Consider the following 18935-nt stretch of genomic DNA (forward strand, 5'->3'; position numbering starts at 1 on the left):
CCAGATCCACCCCCTGATTAAAGTTGTTCAATACACTGGTGGGCACCTCACCCAGCTGCACAAATGAGAGTACTTTCACGAGAATTTTGGAACCAGATTGAGAATAGTCCATTCTTCTTTTCCTCCCCTTTTCTTACAGCGATCACTAAATTTATGTGTCTACTTGGTGAGGCCATGGTTCCTAGACATATTTAGTTAAACACAATTCTCGATGTTTCTGTGAAGGTATTTTTTAGATAAGATTCTAACATTTAAATGGATAGGCTTTCAGTAAAGGAAATTACCTTCCATAATGTGCGTGGGCCTTGTCCAAACAGTTGAAGGTCTTATTTAAAAAAAGACTGACCTGCTGGGAAAGGGAAATTCTATAGCAGTCTGCTTTCAGACTCAAACTGCTCCTCTTCCTGGCTGTCCAGCCGCTTGCCCAGCCTGCTGATTCTGGACTTGCCAAGCCTCTACAATCATGTGAACCAATTCATTAAAAAGTGTCTCTCTTTCCCCTCCCTTCCTCTCTCCTTCTGTCTTTCCTTTCTCTCGCCATTATTCTGTTTCCCTAGGGACTGCTGACTAATGCATCTATCCTGGGAAGAATGAAGCAGAAGCAGAGAGAGAGAGAGAGAAAAAGAAACTAGCTATAGTTTCTAATTCCATCCTTCCTGAGACCCGCATGCATTCCTTCCCTTAGACTTTCTGACAATCAAAGACTTTTCTGACAATCAGATTAGTCCTAATCTACTTCAAATCTGGGTTCTGAAAAGATCTGTATGAAGTAAAACACAACAATTTTTTTAAATTATGATTTATCCTGTGGAATATTCTGTGTGTGCTCGAGAAGAATGTATTCTGCTATTGTTGGAAAGAATGTTCTATACATGTCTGTTAGGCCATTTGGCCTACAGTGTTGTTCAAGTCTATTGTTTCCTTATTGGTTTTATTTGGAATCATCTGTTCATTTCTCAGTGTGGGTTGTTACAGTTCCCTGTAAATGCTGTATTGTTTTCTATTTCTTCTTCAGGTCTGTTAATATCTGCTCTATATATTTAGTGCTCTGATGTTGGATGCATAAATATTTACAAATGTTAAGTTCCTTTGATGAAATGACTTCTTTACCTTTAGAGAGTGAAGATCTCTGTCTTTGTTTACAGTTTTTGACTTAAAGTCTCTTTTCTCTAATATTAAATATAGCTATCCTTACCTTCTTTTGGTTTTTATTTCCCTGGAACACCTTTTTCCATCCATTCACTTTCAGCCTGCGTATATTCTTGGCTAAAGTCAGTCTCTTGTAGGTGGCATATTGTTGAATCTTGGTTTCTTATCCATTTGCCTGCTATATACCATGTGATTGGAGAATTGAGTCCATTTAATTTTTTAAATGTTTATTTATTTTTGAAAGAGAGAGAGAGAGAGGGAGAACAAGCAGGGGAGGGGCAGAGAGAGGAGGACAGAGGATCCAAACAGGCTCCCAATATGGGGTTCCAACTCCCAAACCACAATATCATGGCCTGAGCTAAAGTCAGATGCTCAACCAACTAAGCCACCCAGCTGCCTCTATATTTATATTAAGACAACTGATAGGAAAGTATGTACATACTATTGCTATTGTGTTCATTGTTTTCTGACTGTTTTGAAGTTCTGTTATTCCTTTCTTCCTCTCTTGCTGGCTTCCTTTGTGATTTGATGATTTTTTTTTTTGCAGTATGATTTGATTTCTTTTTCTATATCTTTTTGTATCTACAAAATGTTTTTCTTTGCGGTAACTATGAGGCATATGTACAACACCTTATACTTACTTTAAGCTGCTTACAGTGTAATTTTATTGCATACAATACTCAATATTTTTACATCTCCTCCCTCATTTTATTTTACCGATGTCACAATTTACATAGTTTTAACTTGTGTATTCACTAACAGATTATTATAGCTATAATTATTTTTAGAAGTTTTTATAAGCATGTGTACTAGTGTTAAAAGTAGTTCACACACCACCACTGTGGGATTACATTATTCTGAATTTAATTATATATTGGCCTTTACCAATGTGTTTTACTCTACATATGTCACCATGTTGCTGGTTAGCACCCTCTCGTTTCATTTTATTTATTTATTTATTTATTTATTTTCACTTTATTTATTTTTGGGAGAGTTCGATTGGGGTGGTGCAGAGTGAGAGGAATAGAGAGAGAATCCCAACCTGGCTCCTCACTGTCACCACAGAGTCCAATCTGGGCTCGACCCCACGACCAAGAGATCATGACCCGAGACAAACGCAAGGGTCATATACCTAACCGACTGAGCCACCTAAGTGGCCCAGCGTCCTCTTATTTCAATTTGAAGGGCTCCCTTTAGAATTTCTTGTAAGCTAGGTTTAGTACTGATGAAGTCTGTCAGCTTCTTGTTTTTTCTAGGAAAGTCTTTACCTCACCTTTATTTCCGGTTTGCCAAGTGAAGGATTTCCATGGCTGGATTTTCTTTCAGCACTTTGAAGGTATCATCCCACTCTCTGGGTCTGCAAGGTCTGTGCTGAGAAATCTGGGCATCCTTTATATACGACCACTCGCTTTTCCTCTGCTGCTTTCAAAAGTTTCTCTTTTCTATTTGACTGTAATGTGTCTTAGTGCAGATTTCTTTACAGTCAATCAAGTTCTGTGGTCTTCATGGATCTGGATGTTCATTCCCCGCAGATTTAGGAGATTGCCTCTCATTATTACTTTGCATAAGCTTTCTGCTCCTTTCTTTTATGCTTATCTGGGGCTCCAGTAATGCCTATATTACTTGGTTTGTTGGTGTTTCATAACATCCTGAGACTTTCTTCCCTCACTTCCATTCTTTCTGTTGGTTTGCTTTTTATCTCTGACTGGATGATTTCAAATTATGTCTTTGTGTTCACTAATTATTTCTTCTGCTTGATGACTCTGCTGTTGGAACTCTTGATTGAATTTTTCAGTGTAGTCTTTGCATAAAATTTGCCGTTGTGTCCTTTACATGATTTGTACCTCTTTTTTTGAACACTCCCTTTGCTCATAGATTGTTTTCTAGATTTTATTTAGGGGTCAAACTGTGTTCTCCTGTAGCTCACTGAGCTTCCTTAAGTAGACTATTTTTGAATTCTTTGTCAGGCATGCAGAGCTCCATTGCTTTGAGATCAGCCGCTGGGGCTTGATATTGTTCTTTTAGTGATGTCATGTTTCCTTGAATGTTTTGGAAGCTTTGCATCGCTCGTGTCTTCACACTTGAAGGAGCTGTCACCACCACCCACCCCTCCCACCCACCTCCCACCAGTCTTTACTGCCTGGTTTCTTCAGAAAAAGATATTCACCTGTCAGCCCAGCTGGAGATTCTGGGAGGTCTCTCAGACCTTTCCTAAGGAGGTACCTTCTTCATCCCCAAGGTTCCTTTTCAGGTGGAAGTCTTAGGATTCTGTGTCTTCTCTCCATCCCACAAAAGCAGACAGAATTCTGAAACCCTCCTTTTTATTTACACGACAGAAATTCCCTGAAGTGCTCAGGGTTGTGGGCCTTCTCCCAAATCACCAGACTGCTGACATCCATGCACACTATCTAGGGAGGTTCCCATCATCTGTGGGAAAGTGTGGGGCTGGCCACAGAGAGGGTGATAGGATTCTGCAATATCAAGACAAGGTGACAGCACTTAATAGTCAGGGGCAAAGCACATAATCATAAACAGTAGCGAGGCCAGAATGACAACCAAGAGGCTCTGACCTGAAAGATCTGGGGCAAAAGCCAGATAAATCTTAGTGCTCTTAAGGGTAAGAGAGAAGGGCAGCCAAAGACGGTATGGTTTGCCTTATATGGCCAGATCAAGGATAAATGGGTGTCTTACAACAGTTTTGCTTCCTGCAACAAAAATACCAAAGAGTGGCGTAATAACAAACACTTTATCTCACAGTTCTAGAAGCTGGAAGTCTAAGATCAAAGTACTAGCAGACATGATGTGCAATGAAAGCCCACTCCCTGGCTTGTAGACAGCTGTCTTCTCACTGTATTCTCATATGGAGTGGCAGAGGGAGAGAGAAAGAGAAAAAGAGGGCTCTCTTGGGTCTCTTCTTATAAAGGTACTAATCTGAGAGCTCTATACTCATGACAAAGTTACCTCCCAAAGGCTCCCTCTCCAAAGGACATCCCATTGGAGATTGGGTTTTGACATAAGAGTTTTGGAGGACACATTCAGTCTAGAGCAGTGAGTAAGAACTGGGGTCAGCTGTGATAATGGAAAATCATGGTCCTTCACCAGGTTTCTATATTCAAACCAGTTTTCAGACTCAAAGCCACACAATTTTGAGCTGACATTTCAAAATTACAAAACACAGGAAGAAACAAGGAACCATAAAGTCAAATAATATTATTTTTATTAGCTGCCATCTGTCATTCCTAGAGAGAAGAATAAGATTCAGAACTTCAGATAGTAGAATTATGAAACACCGGGCATAAAATAAATGTGGTGAGGATGTTTAAAGAAATAAAAGGAGAATTAAAACACAAACAAGAAATATATGCTTCCCCCACACCCCACTCCCCCAAAAATAACTAGGCAGATTAGGAGAATACAAAAGAGTTCAATTTACTCATTGATTCACTGCTTATTGAAACTGGAAAACTATAGCAAAAAACAAATATACAGGATACGAGAAAGAGAGAATTTCAGAAAGTCATGACATCTTCTTACAATATAAGACCATTTCATCTCTTTAAAAATCTGTTCTCTAGTGTAGTCACTTTTTTTTTTAACGCTTATTCAATTTTGAGAGACAGAGCACAAACAGGGGTGGGCAGACAGAGAGGGAGACACAGAATCTGAAGCAGGCTCCGGGCTCTGAGCTGTCAGCACATGCCCAACACGGGGCTCGAACTCACAAACCATGAGATCATGATCTGAGCCAACATCGGATGCTTAACCCACTGAGCAACTCAGGTGCCCCTAGTGTAGTCACCTTCATGCATTATCTCAGCTACATCTTCCGGATAACTTGCTGCATCTTCTACAACAGCACCTGCTGCTTCATCTTGCTCTTTTGTGTTATGGAGACAGTTTCTTTCCTTAAAACTCATGAACCAACCTCTGCTAGCTTCCAACTTTTCTTTCACAGCTTCCTCACGTCCTTCAGTCTCCATAGAATCAAGGAGAGTTAGGGCCTTTCTCTGCATTAGGCTTTGGCTTCAGGAAATGTTGTAGCTGTGTGGGTCTTCTTTCAAGATCACTGAAACTCTCTCCTTATCAGCAATAAGGTTGTTTCACTTCCTTATCATTAGTGCGTTCATGAGAATAGCACTTTCATTTCCTTCAGGAACTTTTCCTTCACATTCATAACCTGGCTAACTGCTGGCACAAGAGGCCTAGCTTTTGACCTGTCTCAGCTTTCAACATGCCTTCCTCGCTAAGCTTATGAATTATTTCTAAGTTTTGATTTCAAGTGAGAAATATGCAACTCCTCCTTTCACTTGAGTACTTAGAGGTCATTGGGAGGTTATTAATTAGCCTAATATCAATATTGTTGTGTCTTAAGGAGACCTATCAATATTGTTGTGTGAGGGAGGCTTGATGAGAGGGAGACAGAGATGGCGGAAGAGCCAAAACACACACACACACACACACACACACGTATCACTTACATCCACCATGGACATATGGACATGGTTAGTGACACCACAAAACAATTACATAATAACATCAGGGATCACTGATCACAGATCACCACAACAAATATAATGTAATCCCAAAGCTTCAAATAGTTCAAGAATTACCAAACTGTGACACAGAGACACAGAGTGAGCAAATGCTGTTGGAAAAATGGTGCTGATAGATGTACTCAATGCACGTTTGGCATACCTTCAACTTGTAAAAACCATGATACCTTCAAGGTACAATAAAGTAAAACAATGGTACAATGAAACAAGATATGGCTCTATACCTAGTAACAGCTTCAAAATACATGAGGCAAAATTGGCAAAATTAAATCAAAAACATTAACAGAAATGAAGAATGTCTTTGATGACCTTATTAATAGTCTGGATATGGCTGAAGAAAGAATCTCTAAGCTAGAGAATATATCAATAGAAACCTCCAAAACTGAAAAAAGAGAGAATAAACAATTAAAAAAAACACAACAGGTATCCAAGGACTGTGAGACAACTACCAAAATGTGTAAAACATGTGTAATGGAAAAATCAAAAGAAAGAAGAATGAGAGAAAAAGAATAGAGGAAATTTTTGAAACAATGACTTAGGGTTTCTCCAAGTTACTATAAGATACCAAACAAAGTTCCAGGAAGCTTGGAAAATACAAAGCAAGAAAAAAAAGTTTGCTTTCTCAAAATTGGGGGAAGTTGCTTCCAGTAGACTTGCCTTGTAAGAAATGTTAAGAGTCCTTCAAGGAGAAGGAAATAATATAAGTCAGAAATTCAGAACTACAGTAATGAAGAAAGACAATTGGAGAATGAATAAGAGAATGTAAAACAAAAGCTTTCTTTTTTTTTCTTAATTGATCCAACAGACAACATTTTATTCAAAATAATAAGAGGGGCGCCTGGGTGGCGCAGTCGGTTAAGCGTCCGACTTCAGCGTTCAGGATCTTGCAGTCTGTGAGTTGGAGCCCCGCGTCGGGCTCTGGGCTGATGGCTGGGAGCCTGGAGCCTGTTTCCGATTCTGTGTCTCCCTCTCTCTCTGCCCCTCCCCCGTTCATGCTCTTTCTCTCTCTGTCCCAAAAATAAAAATGAAAAAACGTTGAAAAAAAAGAAAAGAAAAAAAAAGAAAAAGAAAAAAAATTCAAAATAATAAGAGCAATAATGTATTCTTTGAATATATATTTATGTTGTATATAGTATATAGATATTTAACATGCAACTATATAAATATATTTGTATATGTTTAATTGGATAGAGTATATTTATATAGAAGTGAAATGAGTGACAGTAATTCACAAGGAATGGCCAAAATCTACACCACTAGTAATACCAAATGCTGGCAAGGATAGGAAGCAACATGGACTCACTGATTGCTGGTGGGAATGCAAAATGCTACAGCAACTTTGGAATACAGTTTGACAAGTTCTGAAAAAACTGAACACACTCTTACAAAACGATCCAGCAAAAGCACTCCTTGGTATTTACCCAGTTAGGTTGACAATTATGTCTCCACAAAGTCCCCCACACAGATGTTAATAACAACTTTATTCTTAGTTGCCAACACTTGGAAACAACCAAGATGCCCTTCGGTAGGTAAATGGCTTTAATAAATTAGGATTATGCAGACGACAGAATATTGTTCATTGCTAAAAAGAATGACCTACAGAGCCATGAAAAGACAAAGAGGAAACTGAAATACCTATTACTAAGTGAAAAAAAGCCTATGAAAAGGCTACATACCATATAATTCCAACTATAAAATATTCAGAAAAAGGCAGAAACCGTGGAGACACTAAAAAGATGAGCAGTTGCCATGGTTTAGAGGGGAGGGAGGATAAATACAGGGAACACAGAGGACTTTTAGGGCAGTGAAACTACTCTGTATGATACTATAGTAATGGATACAGGCCATTGTACTTTTGTTCAAACCTATAGAATGCCCAAGACCGAGAAATGAACCCTATGTAAACTATGGCTTGGGGTGATGATTATGTGTCAGGGTAGGTTCATCACTTGTAACAAATGTAACACTCTGGAGGGGATGTTGATAATGAAATAGAAGCTGTGCCTAGGTGGAGTTAGGAGGTGAGATATATGGGAAATCTCTGCCCCTTCCTCTCAATTTTGCTGTAAACATAAAATTGCACTGAAAAGAAATTAAGTCTTAAAATACAAACAGCAAAAAACAAACAAACACCTTTTTATACTAAATGGATGTTTAATTTTATCAAATACATGTTTCAATTTTACGGTTTTTCCCCTCCAAATATGTAATGGAGTCAATTACATGAACAGGTTTAATTACTCTTTTCAATTACATCTTTTTGTTGTCATCTGTTTCCTGCCACATGTAAGTATTTCTCTAGTGATTTTTCATGAGTCAAATCTGCCATTCACTGTCTTCTGAGTTCTTCCCAAATGTTCCTCCCTCCCTCCCAATTTCTTTCATCTTTCCTGGCCCTAGATTCCCATCTTTCTTTCTCTAAAGAACTGGTTTTCCTCACACTTAACTGGACATATATGGAAATGTGGAAGACAGTGTTGCTCAGAATGTTTTGGAACTTCTTTCAGATGATTGGAAGGAAAGACAGGACTGATTCAAAAGTTTGTTTCCACCTGCCTGAGTCTGCTCTAATTTTAGCTCCCCCACTCATTCGTTCTACTGTTCATGCTTTGGGATAACATTCCATTTGTTCTGGTGTGAGGTTGAAATCAGAGACTTTGAATAGATAATCATTACTATATTCTTATGTTCTCTGATCCTTGTTGTCTGAATCAAATTTTCCCCATATACTTTTTGCCTCTATTTAAAAATTTAAAAACCCCATAGAAAGTTAGGGTTTCTTTCTTAGCCTGTGAGCTGGAAATACTAGAAATATCAAAGGAGAAACAATAATCACACAAATAAACATAAGGTCCAAAAAACGAGAATTCAAAGAGACAATAAAAGTGCACACCGAAACACTGGAGGAAACACTACATTTTATCTAGTCACACAAGTTCAGTGTCACTCCATTTCAGGGGCCTCCACATTACACTGGACTCAGCCGGACAACTAGTCAGTGCACCACTGACATAGGGTAGATCAGAAGGTTTGCTGGATAATAAACAAATTTATCACTGCCACTAGGACAAATTACAAACCATTTTATGAGTGGATAAAGGGCCTCCTTGTCACTACTGAAAATATCTTTACTTTTTGCAAAAAAATGTCACAGCATAGACTTACCAGACACCATGATATTGATGGAGATCAGTACCCTCAAAGCTGACATTCTCCCCAGAGTATGCATTTGGAGTGGTTAGCCACGGACTAGCCACGAACGGGAAATGTTGCTGAGTTTTGTTGAGTGATAAAGAAAAAAACCCAACACCTATAATTCATTGGTTCTTGCAAAGTACTGAAGTGACAAAATGAATTATGTAGCAATTCATTTAGAAAGTAGCATTTTGGGAAGCATAAATTACACATGGTAAAATGCACAAATCTTTTAGTGGATAGCTTCATGAATTTTTACATGTGTATGCACCTAGATAGTCACCTCCAAAACCAAGGTAAGACCATTTCCACTCTTCAAGAAGTTTCCTTCCTGTTCCTTCTCTGTCAATATCCCTTCCCGAGAGAGAAACTCTACTCTGACTTCTATCACCATTTTGCCAGTTTTTGAACTCCATAAAAATGAAATTCTTTCCATAGTTCATTTTTATAATGCCACGTAGTTGTTCTTTGGTCTGACCATGCCATAATTTATTCATCTATTTTGCTGTGTACTTGGATTTTCCATTTCAGGAATAATACAATTAAAGCTTCTATGAACATTTGTGTTTTGTACATATCTTTTGCTTTACTTAGGCCTTTATTTTCTTGGGTACATACCAAAAAATTAAAATTGATGGCCACAGATAGGATAGAGATAATGTGTGGATTAATGAAGGCTTCCTATTATGTTGAATTGTGTTCTGTTGAAATTCTAACCCTCATTTCCTCAAATGTGACCTTATTTTGATCAGGGTCATTGCGGATCTAATTAGTTACGACGAGGCCACAGGATTAGGTTAAACCCTAATCCAATGACTGGTGTTGTTACAAAAAGAGGGAAATTGGACACATACACACATGGAGAATGCCATGTAGAAATGAAGGCAGAGATCAAGGCACACCCTCCACAAGCCAATGAACTCCAAAGATTTCCAGTACACCACCAGAAGCTAAGAGAGAAGCAAGGAACACATTCTTTCTTCTTGCTCTAGAAGATTTCAAGATTCATTTGATGGTGAGTCACAACACAAAAAAACATTTGAATAGATGAGAAGCAGAACTCTTTCTTACTTACAGCTCCAAAAAAGAGAAGACTGCCACAGAGGACCACACAGGGCCCTCATAGACAGTGTAACACCGAGCTAGAGCTGTAGAATGCAGCAAATGCATGGCAAGTGGGGTGGAGTTAGGTTTGAAGGGCTCCCAGAAAGGCTAACTTGAATACTTTTCCAGGTTCCTGTGCATAATTGTATATGGGCCTGTTCCTAGTTGTCTGGTACTTAGTCCTGGGGCCTGAAGTGGGAAAGCCCAGATAAGGGAAATTGGGGTGGGAAATGATTTAATCAGTTGCTCAAGAAGGGGAACTGACTCCTCTAGACAGAGCCTTAAAAATGGGTCTAGACAATATTTTTTTAATTAAGAACTGTATTAAAATTGACCCATTGATCTCTACGTCAGTTTTAATCTTGATTATTTGGGGTATTTGAGTACATAAGTTGCCCTAAACAGTTGCCTTTTATTGGGGATGAGTGTTAATGTAAGGTCATTTGTTTTTAGCAGCATCAGGGAGATTAAGTAAAATTAGTAAATGAGAATCTGTTACCTCCAGAACCCAAAAGGGATTAAAAGTTGTTGGACTTGTATGTCCTTAGTGAGTATGGTAAACAAAACTCCTTGGATGAAAATGTTATTAATGTAATATCATACTTGTGTGTGTGGGGAAAGGTGGATGCAGTTAAAATCCTGCCTGCAAAGCCTGAGTGTGACAGCAGGGCTGCTGAGATCATCCAAGGGCAGTCCAGTAGAGGTGTATTGTGCCCCTTTAGAGATGATGGCAAATTCAAAGACTGCTGAAATACGCACTGAATAAAACATATCAGATGTCATTACTAATTTTAATAATGTTGTATTTGGGCCATGTGGGTTTTAATGGATGCAGCACTGGCACTAAGGTTGCAATAAGCTACCCTGAGGCACCATTTATTCTTTGCATGTTTTAGAACAGGTGCAATTGAGGTGTCAAATGGGGACCCAGTGGGAATAATCACGTAATTATTGATTAGGTCTTATAGAATGTTTCAATCATTAAAGGACCTATTTTAACCTACATTGAGCCATATTAACTGTTTTAATTAAAGGCCACAGCATCCTGTTTTGTCTAACTTAATTTGTGACATACTTAATTTATTTACTTATTAATTAATTAATTAATTTAAACTGATTGCTTATTGCATCAGAATGTGTATTCCCTTATTTTAGTCTCTTCAGGCTACTACAACAAAACACCATAGACTGGGTGACTTATAAACAATAGAAATTTATTTCTTGCAATTCTAGAGTTGGGAAGTCTAAGAACAAGACGCCAAACACATTTGGTGTCTGCTGAGAATCTGCTTGCTAGTTCGTAGACCAATTTTTCATTATGTCCTCATATGGTAGAAAGGATGAGCTAGCTCTCTGCAGTTTCTCTGGACGTTCCTCCCACTCATGAAGGCTATGTCCTTATAACCTAATCAGCTCCCAAAGTCTCCGCCTCCAAATGCCATCACACTGGAAAAACAGGCTTCAATACAAAAATTGGGGTGAGGGAGACAAGTACATAGTCTACAGCAGACTGAAAACACAACTTAAGGTTGGACCTGGAAAGTGTGACCCATGTGGCTTATTGCTCCTATTGTCCTAATTGTATCCAGGAAGTGGAGTCTAGCCATTTAGGACTGTTGTTTGTTTTTTCTTAATCTTCCAACACCAAGAAGATTTGGGTAAGGAGACACATGGAAACCACCAGCAGACACAGCAGCAGGCTGCAAGTTAAAGCACAAGCTTACCAATAGGCAACACTTCCCAAGCTGTTCTCCTGGTGATTTGGAATCAATTAGTAAGGCAAGAGCAGACCCCCAAGAAGCTATGCAAGAGTAAGCAGTTGTGGCCATGCAATCTTGCCCATAGTGTCAATGTTTTATAAGATCGAAAGATTTTTTTTGATGGTGGACACAACACAATGACACTCAGATAGATGAAAGGCAAACTGTCTATAATTCCAAATGAAAGATGGCTGCCATGCTTGGCCACACAGGGGATGAACCAGGTTCTGTTCTGGTAATAGTGAGAACTGTAGGGAGAAGCTTTTGTATGGCAGACGGAGTGGAGTTCACTTGGTGTCCTGGGTTCCCATGCATTGGCTAATTGGAATGATTTCATGGGATCCAGAGCACAAGGACTCTCCCTAGTGGTCTAGGTTTGGGTCCTGGGGCTATCAGGGTAGGTGCATGTTGGATAGCACTCTGGAGTGGGATCCCTCATAAGGAAGTGGTTGGGATGGGGACTTAATCAAGTGCTCCACAGGGGGAACTAACTGCCTCTAGCCGGGGCCTCAAAACTGAACAAAGACAGCACGGAAAAATCTGTCTCGAATAGCTCTCAGAAAGAACCCACCCTGCTGACACCATGATCTTGGAATTCTAGCCTTCAGAACTGTGACACAGTCATTTCTGTTGTTTCAGCCACTTAGATTCTGGTCCTTTATTGAGGCAGCCCTAGAAAACTAATACTCTTCCCAACTAATAGTGCCATTTTTCATTCCTACCATTGCAGGAATATGTGCAGGCCAGTTGTACACATCCTCAGCACATCTCCCAAGACAGTTTGTCACATCTTACATCTCAACTGATTGGCCACGTTTCAAGTAGACACCATCCCTCCTGGGTGACAAATAAGATATTGGATGTCATCATTTTAGAGCATTATTTGTTTTTATGGACGTTATGATGCTCAAAACTTTTCTGATAGCATTCTTCCCTTGTTTTAAAATTTTATCTTTTTAAAAATGTATCTTATGTTTTTAAAGTGTGTGTGTGTGTGTGTGTGTGTGTGTGTGAGCGGCTAAGGGAGAAAGAGAATATTAAGCAGGCTCCATGCTTAGCACGGAGCCCAGTGTGGGGCTTGATCCCATGACCCTGGGATCCTGACCTGAGCTGAAATAAACGGTTGGACACTCAACCAACTGAGCCACCAAGGTGCCTCAATAACATTATTTCTTAAAGGAACAAATATACTTAATCTTTTCACAACACATGAGAATATTGCCAAAAAATTATTCTGAACTATTCTTCAATATACAACTTTAAATGGTAGAGATACAGTTTATAATACAGTCTTAAAAAATACATAAACTTTGAATTCTTTTAGAATGGTTTAGTCAAATTTTGCAGAACTTAAATGAACTGATGTATGACTTTGATGACAACACACTGAGGAGGAGGAGGTTAACTTGGGGTTATTTTTTGAATATAGGGCCAGATAAAGATCCAGCTTCATTCTTTTGCAGGTGGTAATCCAGTTTGTTCACTTGTTGGAGAGATTATTCTTACCCCCATTTGTCTTGGCACTTTTGTTGAAAATTAATGAGCCTTAAAAGGATGGTTTTATCTGTGGACTCTAAATTATTTTCCATTGATCTGCATGCCTATACTGTGGGCAACACCAAATGGTTTAGATCATTAAAGCTTTGTAGGAAGGTTTTTTTTTTTAATGTTTGTTTATTTTTGAGAGAGAGAGAGCTCCCGGCGAGTGGAGGAGGGGCAGAGAGAGAGGGAGACACAGAATCGGAAGCAGGCTCCAGGCTCTGAGCTGTCAGCAGAGACCCTGATGCCAGGCTCAAACTCATGAACACTGAGATCATGACCTGAGCTGAAGTTGGACCCTTAACCGTCTGAGCCACCAAGGCACCCCTGCTTTGTAGGAAGTTTTAAAATTGTGAATGTCAGTTATTCTCATATTTCAATATTGGTTTTATTATTTAGGGTCTCTTGAAATTCCACATGAATTAGAGGATTTTTCCATTTCTGCCAGGAAAGGCCATTGGGATTTTGATAGTGATTGCATTAAATATGTAAATCTCTTTGAGGAGTTTTGCTGTTTTATCAATATTGTCTCTAATCCATGAATATAAGAAATCTTTCCATTTATTGATATCTTTTTTTACTTCCTTTCAGCAATGTTTTACAGTTTTCAGTGTATACATCTTGCAACTCCTTGGCTAAATTTATTCCTCAATATCTTATTCTTTTTGATGCTATTGTAAATGGAACTGTTTTCTTAATTTCCTTTTCAGGTTGTTCATTGCTAACGTATAGAAATACAACTAATTTCTGTATATTGCTTTTGATTTTGTATTCTGCAACTTAGCTGAATTTGTTTATCAGCCCTAATTGTATTGGGGGTGGGGCTTGGTAGTATGCTTAGGAATTTCCATATATAACATCATGTCTTAGGTGAACAGATAGTTCTGTGTCTTCCTCTGCAATTTGGATATGTTTTATTTCTTTTCTTTGCTTAATTGTCCTGGTAGAACTTCTGGTATGATGTTAAATAGAAGTAGCAAAAGTGGGCATTCTTGTCTTCCTCCTGATCTTAGGGGAAAGTTTGCAGCTTTTAACCAGTGAATACGATGGTTATTGTTTTCTCTCTTCCCTTTTGGAACTTCTTTTGCTACTCCTTATGAGTCTTGGTACATTGTGTTTCCATTTTCACTTGCTTCAATATACTTTTTTATTTCCCTTTTGATTTCTTCTTTTACATATTATTGGTTCTGGAGTGTGCATTTAATTTCCAGATATTTGTGAGTTTTCCAATTTTCCTCTTGTTATCAATTTCTAGTCTCATACTACCATGTTGGAAAAGATAGTTGATATGATCAAACTTCTTAAGTTTGACAAGACTTGTTTTTGCCTTAACTTGTGATCTATCCTGGATAATACTTCGTGTACATTTGAAAAGAATGTGTATGCTGCTGCTGGATGTAATGTTCTGTATATGTCTGTAAGGTCCATTTAGGCCACAATGTAGGTTCAGTGTTTCCTTTTAATTTCCTAAGGGTATTACAATACCCTAAGTTGGGTATTGAGGTCTCTTATAATTATTGTATTGCTGTATTTCAGATATGTTAGTATTGGCTTAATATATTTAGGGGCATACATATTTATAATTGTTATATCCTCTTAAGAACTGACCCCTTTATCATGAAATAATGACCTTCTTTGTCTCTTATTAAGATTTTTATCTTAAAATCTATTTATCTGATATAAGCATAGTCACCCCTGCCCTTCTTTGGTTTCCATTTGTGTGGAATATCTTTTCCCATCTCATCACATTCAGCCTATGTGTATCCTGAAAGCTGAAGTGAGTCTCACAGGCAGCATGCAGATGGATTTTGTTTTTTTAATCCATTCATCCACTCTCTGTTTTTAGATTGAAGAACTTGATCCATTTACATTTAAAGTAATTATTGAAAAGTAAGGACTTAAAACTGTACTTTTATTGTTTTCTAGTTGTTTTGTGGATCCTTTGTACCTTTCTGCCTCTCTTGCAGTTTTGCTTTGTGATTTGATGAGTGTCCATATTGTTATTCTTTCATTACTTTCTCTTTATGTTTCATGTATCTACTAGAGGTTTTCCCTTTGTGGTTACATGTGGTTTATATAAAACATATTTATAGCAGTCTATTTTAAGCTGATGACAATTTAACTTTACTTACATAAAACCTCTACTCTTTTACTGCTTCCCATTTTAAGTATTTGATGTCACAAGTTACATCTCTTTATATTGTGTATCCATTACCATATTATCACAGCTAAAGTAACTTTGAATGCTTTTGTCTGTTCATCTCTATACTAGAGTTACATGATTTACATACCAGCATTAACAGTGTTAGAGTAGTCTGAATTTGACTATATGTTTATCATTGTCGGTATATTTCATGCTTTTATATATCTTCATGTTACTAACAACTGATTGCTGAAAAATTAGATCTAATGTAGGAAATAAACTTAAAGAAGGATCTGATTTTAGTTCTATTTAGGACTTCTATTTCTGGAAATATTGTTCATTATGTACTCTGAAAAAAATCTATAATTAAAAACACTAAAATGAGGGCTGAAATTTGAATAAGTTTTTAATGTTTAACTAAGCTCACAAGTAATAAAGGAGAACTTCTGGAATCAACATTGAAAGTCAGCAAATATGGAGTGGAAAGATTGAGATAACCCAAAAACTGTCAAGAGTGGTATTAGGAACCTAGAGGCTAGGGTTTTAAGAGCCATTTAGAGAGCAGAACACTGGGCCCATGAAAAGTAAGTAGAAACTGAGAGTTCCCTCCACTAAATAAAGACAGGATAAAGTTTAAATAAGTTATTATTTGAAAAAAAGGAGAAATTACTTGTCATACTCTTATGTCTTACAAAAAGAATAGAAAGCTTTCCATCATGAATGTGTTACTACACTGCCTTCATATGGGTCTAGGTATTAAATTTGTGTTATCTAACTTGTGTTATCTAAGAAACTGTAATCTAGAAATTGCAATACACTATTCCCATCTTCATAGCAATCCCAAGACAGTAAATCCTGTTTGGAAGAAACCCCTCCCCCAAGATTCTAGATTCCACATGATACCCACAGATATAGGTTAGTTAAATATGAGTTTGCAATCCAAAATTATAAAAACAAAAAGAACATCAAGACAAATAGCCATAGTAGAAGACGACAAAAGAAAGAAAGTAAAAAGACATACAAAAAGATGTATTATAACAGTCAAATAAATTTATAGAATATATGAAACATATTTACAGAATAATTATTTTAACATATTTATACAAGTTCCAAATGATATTCAAACATAAAAAGAGATTTAAAGAAGCTGAATAGAACTTAAAGAATCAAATTTAATTTTGATAGATGTTAAAATGCCATGAACAGACCAAATAGTAGATTAGACAGAAGTGAGGAAAAATTTGTGGTCTCTAAGAGACATATGAAAAAAAATACATAAACTACTACACGGAGAGACAAAACTATAGAAAATATGAAATATATGTTGAGTCATGGAAGATAGAAAAGACTTCATTAGATTTCCAGAAGAAAAGAATAGCTAAAAATGATGAGACTTAATGTTGAAAGAAATAATAACTAAGAGCTTTCCAGTATTGAATTTAAAAAAAAAAGCAGAATCCTCAAATACAGAGCAGATCCTAAGCCAGAATAATAAAAAGTAATCTGTATTTAGATGCACAACAGTGAAACTACAACAAACTGATGACAAAGAGATGTCTTAAGAACTGTTAGGAAGACAAGACAGATTACTTACCAGGGAATAACACTTGTACCAACAATGGAATTCTTCCTCCCTCCCTCCCTCTCTCCCTCCCTCTTTCTTTCTTTCTTTCTTTCCTTCTTTCTTTCTTTCTTTCTTTCTTTCTTTCTTTCTCTTTCTTTCCTGGAAGAGAGATGGAGAGAGGAACAGATGGAGAGAGGGAGAGAGAGAACCTCAAGCACAGCACAGAGCCCAACATGGGGCTCAATCCCACAATGCTGTGATCATGACCCTGGCCAAAATCAAAAGTCAGACACTCAACTGAATGAGCCACCCAAGCATCAAGAGTAGGATCCTTAACAACAATAATGAAGGTCAAAATAAATAGAATATCTTCAAAGTGCTGAGGGAAAATAACTGTTTAGATTTAGTTACCTTTAGTTACATTTAGTTATATGTATATATGTACATATTTGGAATAACCAAAGGACCGAAGAGAGAAAAGGAGACAGAAAATTTTTAAGGAAATAATAGCAAAACAAATGTTTCTAGTTTGTTAAAAAGTACAAACTTACAGATGCAAGAAGCTTAAAGAATCCCAGGCACAAAGAAGTATGAAGAAAACTACACCAAAGCACATTGTATCAAATTGCTTAAAACCAGGGGCACAAAAAATTCCAAAAAGCAGCCAGAGAAAAAAGACACACAGGAAGTATGTCAAAAACAATCACAGATTTATCATAGGAAGCAATGCAAGTGAGGAGAAAATGGAGCAACAAAATGTGAAAACCCTGGGGCACCTGGGTGGTTCAGTGGCTAAGCATCCAACTCTTGATTTTGACTCAGGTCACGATCTCGTGGTTCCTGAGTTCAGCCCCACATCTGGCTCCCTGCTGACTGCGCAGAGCCTGCTTGGGATTCTCCCACCCACTCTCTCTGCCCCTCCTCCAAATTCGCACACATGCTCACACTCTCTCTCTCAAAATAAACAAATAAACTAAAAAAAAAAAGTAAAAAACCTGATATCTAGGATGCTATAAGCAGCAAATATAACTTAAAACAGGGAGGAAAAATAAGCTTTAGGGGGCATAGGAACTCTGAAATAATTTATCACCTGATGACCACACTACAAGAAATGTTCAAGAGGAGGAAGAGCCAAGATGGTGGAACAGCATGGAAGTTTTTTGTGTATCTCACATCCATGAAATACAGCCAGACCAAGACTAAAACATCCTGCACACCTAGAAAACTGATTGGAGGATTAACACAACAATCTGCACGACCTGAACCACAGAATTCAGCAGGTACACAGTACAGAACGGTGAACTTGGGGAGCAAGAAGCCGTGGGAAGGAAGGTGCTTTTGCGGGCGGGGAGAGGATGGAGATGGGTGGGGAGAGGATGGAGATCGGGGGGGGGGGGGGGAGAATACAGGAAAAGCACCCCTCCCCAAAAGTAGCTGGAGAGAAAGTAGAAAATTGGAAACAGCCACAAGGACTAAACTAAAAAGGGAAAAAGGAGAAAGGAGAGGGTTTAAATTCCATTAAGACTGTAAACAAGGGGAGCACAAAGTCTGCAACTCTGCAGCTCGATACCTGGCGGTGCTCTGGTGGGAAGGGCGAATCCCCAGGAACAGAATGGGGTCTGGGAGGTTTTTGGACCACAGAGGGAAAAGCGGTTCCACTGCTGGAATGACATTTGGTAAACACTGTTGAAGCCACCTGGTCCCAGCAGACCCCAGAAAACGGCCACCTTCGCTGGTGCTGGAACAAGGTCATTAAGGGTGAAGCCTGGTGCCAGATGTGTGTTTTGATTTTCCATAATCCCTAAAATGCTGCTGCTACACTATCTCGTGAATTTTTTCTGGGACAGACTGGCACCTGGCCACAGTCTCCAGGCACCAGAAGCAGCAGGGTCAAGCAAGTGTTCCTGGGTACAGCTGACATTTGGCCA

The 18935-nt window shown here is 38.2% G+C and overlaps 1 protein-coding gene across 1 annotated transcript in view; it reads right to left on the bottom strand.

Annotated features, from left to right (window-relative positions):
* LOC122491443 (cell surface glycoprotein CD200 receptor 2-like) overlaps nt 1-18935 on the bottom strand; it is a 141200-nt gene that overhangs the window by 80572 nt on the left and 41693 nt on the right. The gene's annotated exons all lie outside the window — the stretch shown is intronic.

The sequence above is a fragment of the Prionailurus bengalensis genome, chromosome C2 (genome assembly GCF_016509475.1).
Source record: "Prionailurus bengalensis isolate Pbe53 chromosome C2, Fcat_Pben_1.1_paternal_pri, whole genome shotgun sequence".
NCBI classification, from domain to species: Eukaryota; Metazoa; Chordata; class Mammalia; order Carnivora; family Felidae; genus Prionailurus; species Prionailurus bengalensis.